The sequence below is a fragment of the Orcinus orca genome, chromosome 14 (assembly GCF_937001465.1).
Source record: "Orcinus orca chromosome 14, mOrcOrc1.1, whole genome shotgun sequence".
NCBI lineage: Eukaryota > Metazoa > Chordata > Mammalia > Artiodactyla > Delphinidae > Orcinus > Orcinus orca.
Window position 1 is genome coordinate 3,493,432 of NC_064572.1, and position 19,193 is coordinate 3,512,624.

The window sequence follows — 19,193 nt, forward strand, 5'->3', positions numbered from 1 at the left end:
AGGCGAGGGGCCCGCGGACAGAACGAGAAGAGCGGTCCCGTTCGCCAAGAACGTCCGTCCCTCGTCTGGCGCGACTTAAGGCCCGGCCCAGGAGAGCGCGTCATCACCACATCGATCAGTCACTCCAGAGAGCCAGGGGCCACGAGGGCCCCGAGGGGGGAGGGGCACGGCGAGGACCCTCACCGGAGGAGCCTGCTTCAGCCTCAGCCGGCACCCAGCCCCCCCTTCTCTCTCTCTCTCTGCATTCTCGGGCAAGAGTGGCCGACGACCCCGCGAGGAGAACGCCTGACACGTGGCACGGAGCCTGCGGGGTGGGGTCGTCTCAGCCACCACCGGGTGCCTGCGGCGGGGAAGGGGAGTCACACGGGGTAGAAGACCCACGCACCACCTCGCCCCGCCGCCCTCGGGTGAGCCAGAGACCGGAGGCGGCACCGCGGGTCGGGTCAAGCCGGGCGCACACACGAGAGCCGGCGCGCAGGCCCAAGCGGGCGGCTCAAGTGGCAAGGGCCGGTTCGGGCGCCAGACGGCGGTCCAAAGCCCAGCGCCCTGCGCGCGTCCAGAGTCCCAGAACCCCCAGCGAGAGACGCCAGAGGAGACCGTGTCAGCACCTATCTGGTGGTAAAAAAGGCCCATTTCAGGCGAAAAAAATCACGGCGCCCGGCAGCGGGGCCCATCCACGAACCTCGGGGGGGCTCCCCGGGACCTCGGCCCGGCTACCTCTCCCCAACACTTCCCCATCCACAGCAGCCCCGGAGCTCTCTCGGGGCCATCTGGTCGACCCGAGGAGCGGGGGGGGGGGGGGGGGGGGGGTGGGGGACGGCAGAGTGGAGCGGGGCGGGGCGGGAGGGGCGGGAAAACGTGGCAGAGGCAGCGAGCGGGCCGGGGTCGCCCTCCCCGGATCGCCCGCGCGAGCAGGTACCGTACCGCGGTCCCTCCGAGTCCCCGGGCGAAGACTTGGTTAAAGAAAAGGAACTATCCCACTCTGCCGCCTCTGACGAGCGGGGCCCACGAGGGACCGCGCCCGGGCCCAGGCCGCCCTATCCGGGCCACCCAGTACGACTCGGGCCGGTCCCCACCGCCACCCCCACCCCGGCCGGGACTCGCGGTGGAGGAGGGGGCGGGGGAGGGTGAGAAAAAGTCGCGTCCGCCGACCGGGACCCACGTGGGCCCGCTAAAGGGCCGGGTGCGCCCTCCCCGGCCACCCGCGCGAGCAGGTCCCGGCCCGTCCGCGTCCCCGGACCCAGGGGGACTTGGAAACATTTTCGCACGGAGGCACCTCCCAGGCGACCGGAGCCCACGAGGGACCGCACCCGGGCCCGGGCCTCTCTCTCCGGGTCACCCCTCGCGGCCCAGCCCGGTCCCCACCTCCGGAGTCCGACTCGGAAAAGCATCGGTCAGAAAGAATCCGACCACCGGGACCCACGCGCGCCCGCCAACGAGCCCGTCGCGCCCTCCACCGGCCTAAACGCACGGGCACGGGCACGGGCCGGTCCCCACCTCCGGAGCGGGGCGCTGTGGGGACCGGGCGGTGGTGGGGGGGTGGCGAGGGAGGGAAGGAAGGAAGGAAGGAAGGAAGGAAGGAAGGAAGGAAGGAAGGAAGGAGGGTCGGGTGGCCGGGTCGGTCCCCGCGGCCGGATGCTGGTCGACCAGGCCAGGCGGCCCCACAGACCGGCTCGAGAGCGCGGCGACAGTCACACCCTCATAGGCCTGCACGCCCAATCTCAAGCGACAGCAGGAGGCGCCCACGCCTGGGCGCCACCGGGACAGTCACCGCCAGCGTCGCCCGGCTCCCGGAACTCTGCCTCGGGCCCGGCGGCCGAGTCACAGCCCTCACGAAGGTCGCCGAAGCTCCAGAGACAAGGGACAATATAAAAGCGGCCGCCAGGTGGCTCCCGACAACGGCTCCAACGTCCCCGGGCCGGGTTCCCTGTCGCCGGCCAGCCACCGAGGATGCGGCAGCGCCGGGCCGCCCAAACGCCCGAGCTCAGCCCGCCGGGGCGAGCCGGCGGGCGTCTGGCGCGGCCCCGAGGCGTCCGTCTCGGAGCTAGCTCCCGGGTCGGCACGACACGGCGCGACCCCGGCAGCAGACGGGGGTGGGGGGGGGGGGGTTGGCGGGGGAAGCTGGGAAGACGTCGCCGGGAGGCCGCCTCGAAGGAAACGCGCTCCCCACGCGACTCCTCGGCGGGGGCAAATCCCACGGAGACGCCGGCGGGGCCCGGGGCGGCCGGCACGGGGTGCCCAGAGGGTCACGAGCAAGATCCCCGGCTGCCCAGACGGACGGAGGGAGGGAGGGAGGGAGGGAGGGAGGGAGGGAGGGAAGGCGGGGACTGGCAAACCGAAACCAGGCAAGCACTCAGAGAACAACGCAGGAATTCATCCTCTCTCGAACGGTGGAGGTCTGTCGGAAGCAGACACGCAAAGCCCAGAACCTAGAAAGGAAAGGAAGGATACCCTCCGACCCCATACATACAAGCGGAAACAAACAACTATCTCTGCCCGGACGGCGACAAAGTCCAAAGACAACACATGGGTGCGTGGGTGGGGAAAACGCACCCGCGGTCAGGAGAAAACATGGATTTCAAAACGGACTGACCACAGTCCACGGGCGGGGGTGGGCGTGGGGGTGGGGGATGGGGGAGGCGGGGCTCGGGGGAAGGCGGGCGGGTGGGGGGGCGGAGGGGGGGCGAGGGTGGAGTCCATAGCCATCCACTAAAGAAACTGAGTTCGGGCACATCTACTCAATGCAACACCCCGAGTGCGAGCGTGTGCGTGTGCATGTGCGTGTGCGTGTGCGTGTGCGTGTGCGTGTGCGTGTGGAGTGCGGTAAGTATCGACAACGGACTGTAGCCCCACCGAGACCACGACAAACCATACCAGCGAAGAAGTCAAGCCGTACAACTACTCTGGCCTTCAAAACAAAGGAAAAAGCGTGCACGTATAGTATACGTACGTGCATCGCGTGTGCTTGTGGCACAGGTATACGTGGACGTATAAAGGCCTAGGACAAGCCCAAGCACATCCCGTAAGGGGAGCCTATCCAAAACAGACCAAGGCCTCTCACCACTCAGCTTCCAGAAAACAAGCAACCCAGCGAGGAAAGCGAACTGGAGGCCCAAACTGAACCTTTTCGTTAGGGAAAATAAAGAAGAGAAGAGAAGAGAAGAGAAGAGAAGAGAAAAGAAAAGGAAAGGAAAGGAAAGAAAAGGAAAGGAAAGGAAAGGAAAGGAAAGGAAAGGAAGGAAGGAAGGAAGGAAGGAAGCAAGGAAGGAAGGAAGGAAGGAAGAAAGAAAGAAAGAAAGAAAGAAAGAAAGAGAGAGAGAGTGGGAGTGGGAGTGGGAGAGGGAGAGGGGGAGGGAGAGGGAGAGGGGGAGGGAGAGGGAGAGGGAGGGAGAGACAGAGAGAGAGAGGGGGAGAGAGAGAGAGAGCGACAGAGAAAAAAGAGAGAGAAAGAAAGAAAGAAAAAGAGAGAAAGAGAGAAAGAAAGAGAGAAAGAGAAAGAAAGAAAGAGAGAGAAAGAAAGAGAGAGCGAAAGAGAGAAAGAAAGAGAGAGAAAGAGAGAGAGAAAGAGAAAGAGAGAAAGAAAGAGAGAGCGAAAGAGAGAGAGAGAGAAAGAGAGAGAGAGAGAAAAGGAAGGAAGGAAGGAAGGAAGGAAATGGAAGCAAGAAAGAAAAGCTTATGCCTTGTCAAAAGTCATCACTTATTTTCTAGGTTGCCGTTATCAGGTCTCGGAGGACTCACATCAGCTTAGTCCTCTCGAGAGTCAAAGAACCAGGTGTGGCTCGGAACTGAAGAAGAAGCTTCTCTCTCTGCCTAGCAAGTCTCTCCTTGGGATGTCGGTGACCTGGCTAGCGAAGCACTGTTTCACAGTGACCTATATCCGATTAAGTGCTTTACAACCTTTTTGAATTTACCAGCACGTTCTGGAGTGAGGATCCTCTTCCCTCTCAGAGCACTTGAACTGGCCACTGTAATGTGTGAACCCAGAGGGGCCAAAACAGGCCTCAGTGAAACGTTTTGTTTAAAATAACAGCAACAGCAAGACTTCCTAGAAATACTGTTCTGTGTAGTAGAATTTTCCCCAGGCCACGGAGGCTGAGCCACATGGGGCGCATCTCAAAGTATGATGCATCCAGGGCTGGGGTCTGGGAGCTGCCTTCAGGCCTGGGCCCAACCTCTCAGGAACCCGGTGACCAAAGCCAATGTATTGTAAAACCTACAATGAAAACGCACAAGCCCCCAAATGTGCACAACGTAACGTTTTCAATGACGACCTCAGTGTCCTGTGAATGATTTGTGAACAGATTTAAAAGCTGTGTTGGGGATGGCAGCAAAGGAAAAAGAGGATATTGGCCATAAAATTAGTTCTAAAAGACTTGTAATCAAACTAAATAAAAAATCTCTCCAATCTTTGGGAAAACATTTACTAATTTACAGGCATTGTCCTAAAGTTAGCAAATCCCTTACGGTTTGGGGATTGTTTGGGAAGATGAAGCAACAAGGGTCTGAAGCTTTAAGAGACAGTTCAGGGCCCATCTCAGCTGAGGTGGCCCTGCCCGTGAGCGTCTGGAACAGGACTGAACGGGCAAGGGGTCAGTTTCAGGGGCACGTTTACTGGCTCACTTGGTTCTCTCCCCTCATCCCTGCTGAGACACAGCCCCTGTCACCCCTTCGTGGTGTCAGGTAGAAGATGCCTCTTTCTTGGGGAAGGGGAGGCTCCTTATTCTCAGACACAGAGCAGCAGCCACTGGTCCTACGTCTGCAAATTCCCCATGTTATGAACTCATTTGTAATACTGTGTTTTATCATTAATGTGCTGGATATTTTTATTTAATTCATCTGAAAACTGGTTATCACCACAAGAATTTTATTGTTGCCTGCGCTGCATGGCTTTTGGGATCCCAACCAGGGGTTGAACCCAGTCACCACAGTGAAAGCCCGGAATCCTAACCCCTAGGCCACCAGGGAACGCCCATCACCACCAAGTTTAATAACAGAATTAGGTGCACCAGATACAGCCTAAAGTTTAACCTAAATTTTACAGTGAAGTTTTTGCCTGGAAGTTGTAAGGAATTTGAAACAAGACTAGACTGTGTAAAGGCACCACAAAAAATGCTTGGTGACTGGGCTTTATTAACTTTAAATAAAATTTATACACAAAAAATTAGACACAATTATTTACATAGTGATCAGCATAATAAGTGAGGGATAGAAATAAAATATGAAACTGGATATGCTTATAACAGCGTTACCTGATTCTGGAAAGCTTTTTGGCACTGCTATTATACAGCAATGGAAAAACCGAAAGAAAAGAAAAAGGAAATGGTGGTAATTCAAAGTCTTACTGTTACATGAGAACAGCAAGTTGCAAAGAAACAGGAAATATTTATTTAACAGAACTGAAAATGAATCTACGTTATTTGTGTGTAAACATAGATTTAAGAAAAATATTTAAAGGTTGGGGAAATTATACAAATAAACATCACACACCTTGACAGGGATGAAAGGGAAATGTGTTTGGTTATTTTGGGGGGTTTTTTGGGCCCTGCAACATGGCTATACGCTGGGGTCTTACTCCCCCAGCGCCCTTGGCAGTGAAAGCACGAGTCCTAACCACGGGACCACAAGGGAATTATTTCCCTAAAGTAGGGTAAATTTGAACTAAAATGTCCACTGCTTGTATTAAAACACAACAACAGTAACTGTGCATTTGGTGTTATAAAAGTAGCTTGTCGTAAAGCCTAGCCAATGCATTTCGGAGTCAAGCAACAGGTAGGTTTATTCTGTGGATGAGAATGGATCTTTATGTAAGGATTAAAAACAGAACACACACGAAGCACAATTAATGAAACCCTGGCTGCACACTGTTTTCTACTCTAGTCACTAGAACATTTCTTGAGCACTCGCTGGGCTGAAGTCAGCCGGAAATCAGTTAGTTGCCCAAGGCAAGTCAGAATTTATGTCAGACTCATAGAAAAGACGGATGAGTTTATTAGTTTGGCTACTACGGTCTGTCAGTGGAAGAAAAGGTACATTTTAGTCTCAAAACTCTTTTGGGCCTGTTCTGTCAGGGATGCCTACATGAAAAACAAACAACCCAAACCAATATTAAAAGGCACCGTTTTAGCATACCTGGTAGCTTCTGCCAATTTAGAGATTTCTCTTTTTCTGCCATGTGTCCAATGTCATATAAAATAAAGAAGGCCAAGTGGGCAGCAGGCAAAGCCCCCACGGTGATCAGCAGCCGGGCATCCGTGCTGGCAGCCGCAGCTCAGGGCGCCCTGGGCTTCGGTCCTGACCAAGAGTGAGAGAGCCAAGGAGCATTTCTGCTCTGGGTCCCTAAAGGCATTTTATTCCTGGATAATCTGGATCTACAGAAAGCAAGGGATGACCTTATATTGTTTTCTACATCACCCACAATTTTAAATAATTTGCAAATTTCTTATTTTTTGCAACCAGAGATTTGGCATTCTGGGGACAGAGTATAAAGATAACTACATAACCCAGTGTAAATATAGTATAATTAGAAAGACATGTGAGTCTAACTTACCTTGATATCCTAGATACTCTCGCTCTCAGTAGACAAGGTTCAGACTATATACACTGGGCATTTCTACAAATTGAACAGCAAGTGGCAAGTTTAGTCCATTAAAAAAAACAAAACTCAAACAAACAAATCCTTCAATTCCCTACTGTTTTATTTGTTTGGTTTTTAAGCAGCTGGCCACACTTCCCACGGAAGCATAAATATTTATATGCATTAGTGCATTAAGTACAAGCACATTAGCTTGGAGGGATAGTTTTTGAAGAGCACAAAGCCATCTAAAATCATGTCTATGAAATATTTACAATTTACCACAGAAACAGGCCCTGCCATCTAAAAATATACTTGAGACCAGCCCTGAAATTTTTCTCCTGTGATCCTGTTCAGACAGACAGACTTGATAAGTTCGGTTTTCTTATGTAGAAAAAGAAACTAAAAGAGAAACAACAAAAGACTTAAACTAGCAGCTAACAAGTGGGAAACAAACTACTATTTATTAAAATATTTGGTAACACTCATAGTGCAGGCTCGAATGCTCTCAATTCGATGTACTTCACAGAATATTTTTACACCTTTTCAACGACCGGTCTCCCCCAATCCTCGAAAGCTTACTTTTATTCCGTACAGTTAACAATTAATATGTGTTGAAATTACTGTAGCTGTGCGTCCTGGTACAATTCACAAGAATAACTAAAGACTAGAAATGTTGATAAAATATTCTGGAGAGGCTGCACCCAGAGCACTTAATCTTATATGAACAAAAGCCTGTGCACAAACACATTTTATACGTGTTTTCAGGGAGGCTACAGGCTCCCTGGGCTCCCTAATCCCCGCAGATTAAGAGCTCCTTGGCTGGGAGGTAACAGAAGACTAAGGCGTCCCTACTTACCTCCCCATTCAGGCCTCTGGTCCCATCACAGCCACACTGGTGGGAAGGAAGTTGGACGTTCGGTCACACACTGTCCCAGCTGCACGGCGATCAGACACGTTGTAAGGAGTGTCATCATAGGGAAGAACGAATTTCATTCCACAGTGGATGTTTTGTTACTTTAACCTCTGTGTTCTATTGCCTTCGCTTTGAGTTAAGAATGTTGCCTCTAGCCTGAAATAGGCAGCATAGCTCATTCTCAATGCTCTAACCCTTAAGGGGATAACACTTTTCATCCATCTAGAGATAAAAGTTGCAGAACAGACAACATTTCTTTGTTGGAGGTTTGCAGGAACACCGTGACACCTTCGTGGACAAAGGATTTTCCTGCATCAAGAAATTTGCAGCAACCGACCTCGACCCCCTCACCTGGCCTTTCAAAATGCTTTGCTGAAAGCATTTGGGGAGTTTGGGCTTTTGTTGGATACAAGCCACCCATCTCCTTGCGTGGCCATGCAATACACCTTTCTCTGCTCCAAACTCTGACATTCCACTTGCTTGGCCTCACTGGGCATCGAGCACAGGAACTTGTGTTCGGTAACAGGAGAAGACGTGTCACACTGCACCTCTGCTTCATACATTCTGCTGGGCTTTGTGCGATGGCTCAGAAGGAGATTTAGACAAAACACAAAGAACAGCACCAGCTCGCTTCACCAATCCACATGGGAATAAACGCCAATATTTACTGATCTTTTGGTGTTCCAAACACCGCCGCCATGCATAACCTTGGCCTATTATTTTTCACTGCTAGAAAATTTATAGAATAAGTTTCAAAGGGATGTGAAACCTGGACTTTCTCTAACTGAAAAAACAGTTGATAAGATGTTACTATGTAAAGATGGTGAGTAGCTGAGTCCTTCTGTGGAAACTAGCAATGAGACTTCTGCTTTCTTTAAACTGTAACCTCTCTATCAGACCTCATCTCCACCTGTGTTTAAAAATATTCCCCAATCTTGTCTACCTTCAGAAAACCTCCATAATCTGCTCTTCTTCTGAGCACTGTCCTTTATTCTCACCCAATCACAGCCTGACCTGGCACATACCTCCTGTCTCTACCTTGCCCTCTGCCCATCATTGCTCATCTCACTCCATTAGAGCTGGACTCCACATGCCAGATAACCTCCGGTGTATAGAGAAATGGATCATGGATGATTCTGAACCATGGAGCCTGGGAGCCCAGGAGAGATGGGGCATCCACAGGGGTTATAACTGAGGGGAAGAAGAGGGAGAGGAATGAGGTTTCATGCATGGTAATTATTCAGGGGAACATGCTACAGAGCCCAGATTCGGGGTCAGGGGAAGTCAGGTTGCAGGTAAGTCCTTGGGAGCTGGTGCCCAGTAATGACGGCTGAACTGGGAGGCAGGGGCTCCAAAGGGAAGACCGAGGGAGGAGGCTGCTGGGAGTGACGGGAAGAGCACACACCGGACCACGATGCATCAAAGAAGCAGGAAGGCATAATAAGCATCCCAAAGGAAGGACAGAATGTCATGGCAATGAACATGTGACTGTAGTGACATGTGTCACAGAAGGGTGGAGAAGAATGGAAAAGAGGTAACAGGAAGGGAGATTAGATGTCATTGATAAACTCAGACAGGTGTTTCACGACAGGCCAAGGGCAGAAGACAGAGCTTAGGATACACTGAAGGATGCATAAAAATCAATAAATACAAAACATACCTGTTCAAATCGAGAATTTGTTGAAATGCTCTTTCAAAGAATATAGGAGTAAAATAGCAGATGAGAGAACATTGATGCTGAGGTGATGGCTGAAAAGAATGATTCCCCCGCCTTAAAAGGGATCCCGTCAGGAACATGATGTGCAGAGGCAAGCAAGGAGGCCACATGACACTGGTGAAATGATGGGACAGGGGACACATGTGTCAGGTGGAGACCCTGGGCCTTCTCTGGAGGAGGCGGTTCTTGCAGACGCCACATGCCCGTGAGCTGAGAACGTCAAATGGGAGATAGCTGAGTCAGTAAGAGTTACTTCAGGTGAATTGTGTTTGTAAGTGGTGCAGATAAAGCACAATATGAATGATCCTGGCAACAGGGCAAGGAGTGTGCAGCTCTGCGCGGCTGCCTACCACCAGACACAGCCTGCTAGCTTAGAATGAGCCCCTTCACCCCTGAACTCTTCTTACTTTTCCGTCTTTTCTTTCTTTGTTTTAAAGCTACACGTTCCTTAAAGTCTCCAAGCAATTTCCTTGTGACTGTCTTACACAGAAGTAGGAATTCTAAGGTCTGGTTCCCTTGTACCCTTTCTATGTGACCTTCAGAAAGATGAAGTTTTTCTTTGAGACAATGGCTCTGCAAATTTATAAATGAATTCATTTTCGCTCATGCTGAGCAAGACTGCTGAACCTTCAGTCACCTTCAGTCTCCTGTGTTAGCCTTCAGTCTCCTGTGCTAGAAATTGGCTCACTGATGTCACGAAAGCCCCCACTGATTTCAGACCCTGTGATCTTGCTGGTGCCTCGCCTACTGCATCCAGCCCAATATGATTTATGGACCCTCGGTCTTCCACCTGTGTGGGCCCAGGACATCTAAAGTGCACTAGGAACGTAGAGGAGCATTCACATCAGCAGCAAATCTCAGAGCACAGACTCCCAGCCTGAGCCAGGCCCTGACTCAGCACATCCTTCCCATTTCACCCCCACCCCATCATGTATGCCCCTTACTCAGGACAATGGAGCCACAGTGTTTTCTCACCATCCGGTTTGGACCCATCTCCAACTTTCTGACCTTGCTCTTCACGCTGCCTAGGATGCCCTTGTCCTAGACCTTCAAAGGGCTGGTGGTTTTTGCTCACCTGGATGGAGGCTCAGATGTTAGTTCCTCAGAAAAGCCTCAGGGCCCCCCTCGTCTAACACTGGACACTCCCCAGCCCGTTGCACATTAAAGTTTTCTTTTCCCCTCACATCTTAAATACCATCTGTAATGAAGGAGGCTGAGTCAGCAGCAGAGAGTGCCCCGCTGTGGTGAGACTGGCCTGCTGTCCCGGCAGCAGCGGCCCGGACGCTCTGGCCTTCAGTCATTGCCACCTTTGTTGTCTTGATAGAGCTGTGCAGTTATTTTTCTTAGACTTTCACTTACAGGAGTCTGTGTACTCCGCCCAGCAACATGAGAGCAGGGTCCCTTGTGTCTCGTTCATAATGTGTCCCCAGTGTGTACAATTATCAGGAAATGTGCTGAAGAATGAACACAAGGGACCTTAAGGTCCCATTCGTCCAGGCCTCTCAGTGACGGAGGAGTTAAGTGAGCTGCTATAGTCTCTCAGCTGGTCACCTCAGGCCAATCCAGAGATGCTCACTGCACATTTCAGAACAGAAACAACTGCTAATGACTACACAAAAACATGAGTGCTGAGATCCAGGAAAAAATATTCTCTACAATATCAACTGTGTGAAAGTGTATTACAAATAGACAGCAGAAATGTGTAGACGGTGAAGTATCTTGAGAAATGTTGAATGCAAACTTTGATAACGAGCAACAAGAAATAAAGCATCCCCAGTTCAGTGGATCAGTGCTTGAACATATGTAAGATGATTGCAGACATGGTACGTTCTTTAACACCATACACAAAAATAAACTAAAAATGGATTGAAGACCTAAATGTAAGAGCGTGTGTTTTCAAAACAATGAAACCTTGTGCTCAATAAGAATGGGCCAGTTTTCCTTCAATACAGTCATTATCGATCAGCGATTAGTGATCAATTCTGTCTTTATTATCTGTGTTTAGTGACTTTCTGTCTTTATGAAGTTGTAAATATACTTAGAACACTAGGGTTAATCAGGAACTAACTTTGAATGGTAACTAAATAGTAGAACACAAATGAGGTTAACTGTTATATGAGTGTTCAAATACGTATGCACATGTCAAGAATCAATGGTCACTAGAATAAACACATGATTTGTGATTAAACTCTGATTCTTCGATTAATTCTATTGCTGTTAAATTTTATTTAATATTTACCTCATAACTGAAAAGAGAATTAATTTAATCTTAAAAAGAGTGCTATTCCTGAAGAACTGTGTGTACCTGGACAGGAACATTCCAAGAATTAAGAGGCAGGCATAAGTTCATCACTTACTTTAGACTTTGTAGCTAAGGGTTTGCTTTGTTTTCTTTTGTTTATCCACCAAAAACCGGTCAATATCTCCATGACTATGTATGAAGGTGGAAGATGATTGCAGACATGGTACGAGTCCCACTTTCAGAATGTGTTCAAACACCAGGGGCGTGTACAATCATTCACAGAGAGACAACGCCCAGCCCCCCAGAGATCCATGTGTATGTCTACCCTCCAGAGGTTTCTGACAAGTGTTCATATATTGTACAATTATAAGATATTTGCAACTAGTCTACAATGATAATTTGCACTTGATAAAATAAAATTCATGTTTAAAACATTGTCAATTATAGGACTCTGAAAGATTATATATTTTCAGAATGATTGGGTTATTACAAATATTTTACAGAATTCTGAAACCTTGGAAAGCTATTCTGCAAGACGCAAGGAGAGGAAAGCTAGATTTCCTTTCCTAAGAGCAAGTTTTGCTCTTAAATACATTGTAAAATAATTACTTTTAAATTTAATTGTTTGAATTCTAAATTATGTTTTTGAAAATCAGTATCTTTTATAAGAATAGAAAATTTTCTCTACAAGCCTCTCAAAATTCCATTTCACAAATATTTTATTTGAGATTTAATGTGTTTCCATTTTAAATGATATTAGACAAAATAATATCTATTTTGATTATTTTATTGGGATCCTAATTTTATTCTAATTTAATTTTAGATAATTCAAAACAATTCACAATAACTCGTTATTACCAGATAAATCAGCATTTCCCAGAATGTGTTATAGGCTACATACACTATTGATAAATTTCAATTAAAATGTACTTATAAATACAAAAGAAAAATACAAACTGTCTTTATCTATGTGTTCTCATTATGCAGGAATGCATTTTAAGAAAGAAACGGTGCACCAGATGCAAGAGTATACCAGGAAGTTGCATGAAAATGCTTTCTATTTAATGTCAAAAAATAGTTTGATTCTAATTAGTTATTTTTGCTTTTATAAAATTTTCATATGTAAATTATATAGTAATTGTGTCATCCATGTGACCATTTTTGTAGCTTTCTTTCCTCTGAGTGTAAATGGAACTTATTAAATTCTGATAGTTTTCTATCAATAAATTATTATTGTTTTTTGATTTTCATGTTCAATAAACTTTGGCAAACACTGCTACAGTTAAAAGAGATGTCTCTAATCCAAAGGTCAAACTAGTTTTATGGTTTACTCTGCCCCATTTGTAGGATTGGAAATATGTGGCAGTTTCTGCAGTTGATTCTAATTCAGATGGGAGCTGTATTCCAGTTATGCTAATTTGTGGTGATTTCTTGGATGAAGGAAGTCACCACATGAATTCCTTCTCAGCATAATAATAACTGCACATTTGGTGGCTAGGTTTATTATGAGATATCTGAGAGTAATGTCATCAGTTTTACAGCTACCCAAGGTTTATTTCAAGGGGCAAAATTCACCAAAAGTTTACATGCTTATTAAGTGTAACCCTCAGCATATAGTGGTAAGAAAATACTACTTTTCTAGAGAAGGAGCTGGCAGACTTTTCTAAAGGGCCAAAGAGTGAATATCTTAAACTTTGCCATATGACCTCTGCTTTATCCATCAAGTCTGCCATTGTAGCAGGAAAGCAGCCACAGATAAAAGGTAAACAAAGGAGCTGTGCTCCAATGAAACATTATTTATAGACACTAAAATGCGAATGTCATATAATTCTCATATGTTGCAAAATACTTAAAGATTTTTTCAACATTTAAAAATACAAAAATCATTTTTAGCTTGCAGGTTGTACAGCACAGGTTGGGGGCAGAATTTGGCCCATGGGTTGTAGGATTTTATGGCCTGATCTATAGAGCCACAGTGGAAGGGACGCTTCTTAGAGACGAGCATTCTAAAACAAACAGATTGCACAAGAGATGTGCATAACCTATGCTCTACTAAGACCTGAAACACGTTCTGCAGTTTCACTTGGAGTCCTGCAAGTAAGGCTCCAGCTTCTCTGACGGCTAATGACCCAGGGGAGTCGAACAGCTATGTTCTGCTCCTAAAGGGTTTGGGGCTATGAGCCGCCCTTGCTACTCACAGACAATCCCTACAGATGACTCTGGTAATATTAACTCAACCGAAATCTTATATTGGCAGAGAACAGAAGGCATTCTGCAAAATATTTTTAAAGAATAATTTTTGCCCAGGATGGGAAATCTGGGCTCTTTCACACCAGAGATGAAGGATTAAAGAAGGGGCCTGCCTGGGCACGTGTAGTTGGCTCCTGCCTTGTTGTCCAGTGCCAGCCCTGGGCTCAGGACAGACAGCACAGGGGCCCAGCGCGTCCCGCTCCAGTTCTCTGGCCCCAGCCTGGAAGCCAGCAGAGTGAGAAGTGTAAGCACACCTGCCCCCCAACGAGCCCAGAGCCCAGGGCGGCACCTCTGGCTGCTCCAGCAGGAAAAGAGCTAGCCAGGAGCAGAGAAAGGGGGTGGGGCCAGATGGCAGGAAACCATACATCTTGTAAACAACGGGGGTCTGTAGGCAGACAAAGAATAGCAGGAACTTCTGGGCGGACAGAAAATGATACATTTTGGGATGACAAGTCTCCTGGAGGCAAGGGAAGGTGGGAAACCGGGAATCTCAGGCCTCTAAATGTAACCTTTTGCTCATTATGCCTCCATTACAATAAAATTAGCGTTGCAGATGAGAAGTTCCCATCATGCACTGGGGCGGGGACACTTCCCACTAAGGCTAAATAAGGAGGAAATTCCCACCTCCCCTCAGAAAGGTGGAGCTGGGTGAAAATCAGGAAGTGCGACCCACAAGCCCCACCCTCCTCAATGAATACTCCGCCCCTTCATTTTCACGTCCTGTGTAAGCAGCCTGTCCAAGGGGCTCGGCGCCGCTGCTCAACTCCGTCGGCCGTCTGTGCCCCAGAAGTCCTCGCTGTGCCTTCTCCTTCTCCCTGTTGTCTCTGAATTTTTCCTGCGACAAGATGAGAACCTCCTCTCTGGTGAGGACGCGGCTGTGGATCCACCAGCTCTTCCTGCAGCTTGGCCGGCGGGTCTGGGAGGAGCCCCTCGGTGCGGGCGGAGACCAGGGCTCCCGGCCATGGCCTTTCTGCTCCGCTCCCCGGGCTTCCGGGCGGGGCAAGCGCTTCAGCTACAAAAAGCTCCGCTGCAGGGCCCCGGCCTGGAGCTGGAGGAGCGGCGGGAAAGGAGGCCTCGCCAACCTGTCCCGAGCCGCCCAGAGGCCTCCGCCCACAGGGAAGGCGGCAGAGGTGGGGAGCTAGCGGGCGGCACCGCGCTCCTCGCAGAAGGCCTTCCGAACCCAGGCTCTTCCCCAACGGGACCAGAACCACCCCGGCTTCGTGCACTCGGGCCGCTGCAGAGCTGGGCTCCTCTTTCCCCCGCCGGCCACTCGCTCCCACCTGGGCCTCCGCCTCCGCTCCTCCGGGAACTCGGAGCCCTGAGATGGGCCAAAAGAGAGAGGGGCTCAGGGGCCGCTGTCCCAGCAGCTCCTCCTTTCCCCAGAGGGGCCTCTTCAGGTGCAGGGGTCCGTCCAGGGGCTGATGGGACTGGGCACCAGGAGTGAGGTGCTGTCCTCCCACGTCCTGCAGGGTGAATCCAAGTCCCCCTAAAACAGAGTTCCCTCACTGAGTTTACAGATGATCTCTCTATCCAAAACTTTCTTCCTTTTCTTTGTCACCTCTGACCTCAATCCTGTGCTAACTGAACACTCATCAAGCAGAGTCAGGTGACTACACTTCTGTTGTGAACATCATCAGTGTACAAGTTGCTGTTGTAGATGTCATCGTTCACTCCAAATTCAGGTTGTTTCTCCAGGGCAAGATGAGCTCAAAGACCCCTGAGCCGGGGAACACCTGGCCTGAGAATCATAAACCAGAGACAGCCTGACTTCTGAAGTTATGATGAAGAAATGTCACATATAGTATGGGATTAACAGTTACACAATTCTGTTCATAAAAAAGGTAACTAACCAGGATTTACTGCATAGCACAGGAAACTATATTCAATATCTTGTAATAACCTATATTGGAAAATTATATATATATATATATATATATATATATATATATATATAACTGAATCACTTTGGTATACACCAGAAAGTAACACAATATTGTATCAATAAGTCAACTATACTTCAGTTTGTTAAAAAAGGAAAAGAAAGAGTCACAGACATGTCAAATGATGATGATTAATGGCAGCCTCTTTTTTCTTCCCTTTAAAAAGGCCGCTAACTCAAAAGCCAAATTGGAGTGTAACTGTGGCTTGTCTCCCACTCCCTTGCTTGGAGATCTGTAAATAAACCCTTACTTTGATTAAAACACCTGCTGTCAGTTGGGCTTTCTGCACCTCAGTCACATGAGCCCTTGCTCCATAAGAAGAGGACCTCAGGTTGACAGTTCCAGAGCTTGGAGTGTCATCGACGGAGATGGTCTCTGAAGGGTGCAGGTCCGGGGACCTCCCAACTCATAGTCATATCCCCAGGGTCTCCATGATGCTTGAGCTGCCGTCCCCACCCCCACCAGGGGCGGCGCAGTGGGCTTCGGAGCGCCTGGGAGGAGCAGAGAGCTGTCGAGGCCCTCCTTGCTGGGCCCAGAGAATGTCCCTGTCCCCTTCCCTTGTAGCAGCCTCAGTGCACTAAATGAAAGTGGGCTTTACTATCTGTAACTCATATTTTAGCTCTTCATTATATTCTGAAATGTTAAAAAGAAACTCGTTAATTGTGTTGTCAATATAAATATTCTCTAAATCAATCTATATTAGGAATAGAAAAGAATTTTACTTGAACAAAAATGAGGTCTATAGCTCAGGAGAGATACATTCTAGAAGGACCTGAAATGTGTTCAGCCAGACTACAAGATTGGGGAGACTTATAAAGGCAAAAACCTCAAAATGACATAAGTTGATTGTCAAGAATTATATGTATACGTATTTTGATGTAATGGTAAATGGATTTATTTCGTTCATTTCGCTTTCTGACCTTTCATTGTTAGTGTATAGTGTATAGAAATGCAGATCTCCATGTTTCAATTTTGTATCCTGCAAATTTACAGAATTCATTGATGAGCTCTAGTGGTTTTCTTGTAGCGTCTTTAGGATTTTCTAGAAATAAACCTACCTAAGGAGACAAAAGTCCTGTACTCCAAAAACTATAAGACAGTGATGAAAGAAATCGAAGGTGACACAAACAGATGGAAAGATATACCATGTTCTTGGATTTGAAGAATCAACATTGTTAAAATGACTATACTACCCAAGGCAATCTACAGCCTCAATACAATCCCTATCAAGTTATCGGTGGCATTTTTCACGGAAGTAGAACAAAAATCTTAAAATTTGTATGGAAATAGAAAAGACCCTGAATAGCAAAAGCAATCTTGAGAAAGAAAAACAGAGCTCAAGGAATCAGGCTCCTTGACTTCACTCTATACTACAAAGCTACAGTGATGAAAACAGTATGGTACTGGCACAAAAACAGAAATATCGATCAATGGAACAGGATAGAAAGCCCAGAAATAAACCCACCCACCTATGGTCAATTAATCTATGACAAAGGAGGCAAGACTATACAATGAAGAAAAGACAGTCTCTTCAATAAACTGGTGCTGGGAGAACTGAATAGCTACATGTAAAAAAATATGAAATTTAAATGTTCTTTAACACCATACACAAAAATAAACTAAAAATGGATTAAAGACCTAAATGTAAGATTGGATACTATAAAACTCTTAGAGGACACTATATACACTATACACTAAATATAGACAGAACACTCTTTGACATAAATCAAAGCAATATCTTTTACTATCCATCTCCTAGTGTAATGGAAATAAAAACAAAAGTAAACAAAATGGAACTAATTAAACAGAAAAGCTTTTGCACAGCAAAGAAAACCATAAACAAAATGAAAAGATAACCCACAGAATGGGAGAAAATATTTGCAAATGATGCAACTGACTAGGCTTTAGCCTCCAAAATTTATAAACAGCTCACACGGCTCAATATCAAAAAAACAAACCACCCAATGAAAAGATGGGCAGAACACCTAAATAGACATTTCTCTAAAGAAGACATACAGACGGCAAAGAGACACATGAAAAGATGCTCAACATGGCTAATTATTAGCAAAATGTAAATCAAAACTGCAATCAGACGTCACCTCACACCAGTCAGAATGGCCAGCATCAAAATATGTTCAAACAATAAATACTGGAGACTGTGTGAAGAAAAGGGAATCCTCCTACACTGTTGGTGGGAATGTAAATTGGTACAGCCAAAAAGGATACAAATAAACTTATTTACAAAACAGAAACAGACTCACAAACTTAGAAAATAAACTTATGGTTACCAGAGGGGAAGGGTTGAGGGGTACAGATTGGGAAGTTGGGATAGACACATACACACTGCTATATTTAAAAAGATCACCAACCAGGACCTACTGTATAGCACAGGGAACTCTGCCCAATATTCTGTAATAAGCTAAATGGGGAAAGAGATTTGAATAAAATAGATACATGTATATGTATAACAGAATCACTTTGCTGTCCATCTGAAACTAATACAACATTTTTAATCAACTATAAGCCAATATAAAATAAAAATTTAAGAAAACAATTATAATTGGAGCTGGCAAGAGGTAAGGGTGCCTATTAAGAAAGGATTGGTTGGTGTTTGAAATTGTTGCATAGTTACAAGGGGAGACCTGGAGACGTTAAAGTTGCAGGTGGCAGCTGCCAGCAGATACTGTTTTGAGAATGGCTGTTGGTGTCCTTGAATCTGATACTGTAACTGGGAAGAACAATCTGACTTCATATTAGATCTGTTTGTTTTTTGTTTGTTTGTTTGTTTTCTTACTTTAACCTATATAACCTATTGTTTTTGCTTCAAGTTAAAAATGTTGCCTATAGCCTGAACTATACAGGATAGCCCATTCTCAATGCTCTGACCTTTAAGAGTGTAACACTTTCCCATTCATATAAAGATAAAAAGTTGCAGAACAGAGAATAACATTTCTTTTGTTGGAGGTTTACAGGAACATCGTGACCTGACCTTCGTGGACAAAGGATTCCTGCGCCAACAACCAACCTCACCCCTCCTTAAGCTTGCCCTTACACATGCTTAACTGAAACCCTTCAGGGAGTTTGGGATGTTTTGAGCATGAGCCTCCCATTCTCCTTTGCATGGCTCTGCAATAAACCTTGGTCTCACTCTGCATCAGGCATATGAACTTGTGTTCGCTAACAATACAGGTCAGAAAACTCAAGTTTTCACTAATAAAAGAATGTGTTTGAAACCTTGTCTACAGTGGCCACCCGGTCCATTTCGAAAGCCTAAACCATAGTTGCTACATTTTACTTTTAAATGCATTTTTTTCTTTAATGGTTAATAGCAGATGTACAGTGCATGTTGAATAGGCTACAAACAGGCTCTTTGGAATAGCCTAAAGTTCAAGTCATGTGTCAGCCAGAATGACTTCCCCATACCTTAATATGTGAAAATTTCTTCCATCAGTGTAAAACAAATTTTTTTCAAGTTGTGCAGAAAGGGTAGTTTGGTCAACAGAATAATGGCTCTTCAGAAAGCCTATGGCCTAATTGCCAACACACAAATATATTAC

At 46.7% G+C, this 19,193-nt stretch overlaps 1 long non-coding RNA gene across 1 annotated transcript; it reads right to left on the reverse strand.

Annotated features, from left to right (window-relative positions):
• Nucleotides 1-6,546: 6,546 nt before the first annotated feature.
• Nucleotides 6,547-9,417, reverse strand: LOC117199211 (uncharacterized). The gene is made up of 3 exons (XR_004480413.2): nt 9,148-9,417; nt 7,431-7,509; nt 6,547-6,610 (listed from the first exon to the last, which is right to left on the reverse strand). It is a non-coding gene; the product is annotated as an uncharacterized LOC117199211 (long non-coding RNA).
• Between the last annotated feature and the right edge of the window lie 9,776 nt (nt 9,418-19,193).